Source organism: Rutidosis leptorrhynchoides, chromosome 11 (genome assembly GCF_046630445.1).
Source record: "Rutidosis leptorrhynchoides isolate AG116_Rl617_1_P2 chromosome 11, CSIRO_AGI_Rlap_v1, whole genome shotgun sequence".
NCBI classification, from domain to species: domain Eukaryota; kingdom Viridiplantae; phylum Streptophyta; class Magnoliopsida; order Asterales; family Asteraceae; genus Rutidosis; species Rutidosis leptorrhynchoides.
Genome location: NC_092343.1, coordinates 337,869,802 through 337,871,220, shown reverse-complemented (window position 1 = coordinate 337,871,220; position 1,419 = coordinate 337,869,802). Strand labels below are relative to the sequence as shown.

Below are 1,419 nucleotides of genomic sequence, written 5' to 3'. Positions count from 1 at the left end.
TATTTTAAGCGGTTAAATTGATAGACATCCAAATTTTCTGCTTCGTAGTAATAGTTGGATTTGTTAGTGGCTGAGTTGTGAGCTTCCGATTTAAAGGGTTCTGGCTCCCTGCTGCATCTATTGGATATTCGAAACGTGAGCAAAAGCAGAAAAGTCTATTAATTTGATAACTTTAATAATTTTTATCTTTTATAACTAATAGGATATTCAGTGAATGCACCGAGCAAAACGTTCACCACCTTTTGTACGTTCACCACCTGTAACTCGATCAAGACATCTAGCAAATATTGTCGCCGTTGATTTTTTTTAGAATCGTCATCTAGTCAACCAAGTATTCCAATTCAAATTTCCGATAATCCATTTTTGAACCCGACCTCACAATTGAGAATCCGGAAAATATTCAGGGACAATTCATAGATCCTGAACCATTAATCTTTTCTCCGGAACCACCAATCATTCAAACGGAGATTGTCGAGGAACCAACCATTAAATCAGAATCCTATAGTGATTCAGATTCAACAAATTCAATCATGGAGAATCTGGAACCTCTAAGTATGGAAGACCGAATGCGAGCTAAACGCACTAGCCAAGCTCACGCAATTACTCAACCAGACATTAATGCGCCAGATTATGAAATCAAAGGACAAATCCTACACATGGTGACTAATCAATGCCAATTTAGTGGTACGCCAAAGGAAGATCCAAATGAACATCTTCGTACCTTTAATAGGATCTGTACTCTATTTAAAATAAGAGAAGTGGAGGATGAACAGATATATCTCATGTTATTTCCCTGGACTTTAAAGGGAGAAGCCAAAGATTGGTTAGAATCATTACCTGAAGGGGCGATTGATACATGGGATGTTTTAGTTGAAAAATTTCTTAAACAATTCTTTCCGGCATCTAAAGCCGTAAGACTTCAAGGAGAAATTGTTACGTTCACACAAAAGCCAAATGAAACTTTATATGAAGCATGGACAAGATTTGAAAAGTTATTGAGAGGATGTCCGCAACATGGTTTAGACACTTGTCAAATAGTACAAATATTCTACCAAGGATGCGACATCACTACAAGAAAAGATATCGATATAGCAGCTGGTGGTTCCATTATGAAGAAAACAGCAACTGATGCTTAAAAAATTATTGATAACACTGCTTCCCACTCACATGAGTGGCACCAAGAAAAAGATATCGTTAGATCATCTAAAGCAGCTAGAGCCGATTCTAGCCATGACTTAGATTCCATTTCCGCAAAGATAGAGGCTGTCTAGAGACGAATGAAAAAGATGACTAAAGATATCCACTCAATACGAATTAGTTGTGAGCAGTGTGGAGGACCACATTTAACAAAAGATTGTCTCAGTATTGAGCTAACAATGGAACAAAGAGAGAATGTTTCATACATAAACCAAAGGTCTG

The 1,419-nt window shown here is 37.2% G+C and overlaps 1 non-coding gene across 1 annotated transcript; it reads right to left on the bottom strand.

The window, feature by feature from the left end:
• Positions 1 to 914: 914 nt before the first annotated feature.
• On the bottom strand, positions 915 to 1,021 carry LOC139878930 (small nucleolar RNA R71). Its single transcript, XR_011769791.1, has one exon. It is a non-coding gene; the product is annotated as a small nucleolar RNA R71 (small nucleolar RNA).
• Positions 1,022 to 1,419: the final 398 nt, after the last annotated feature.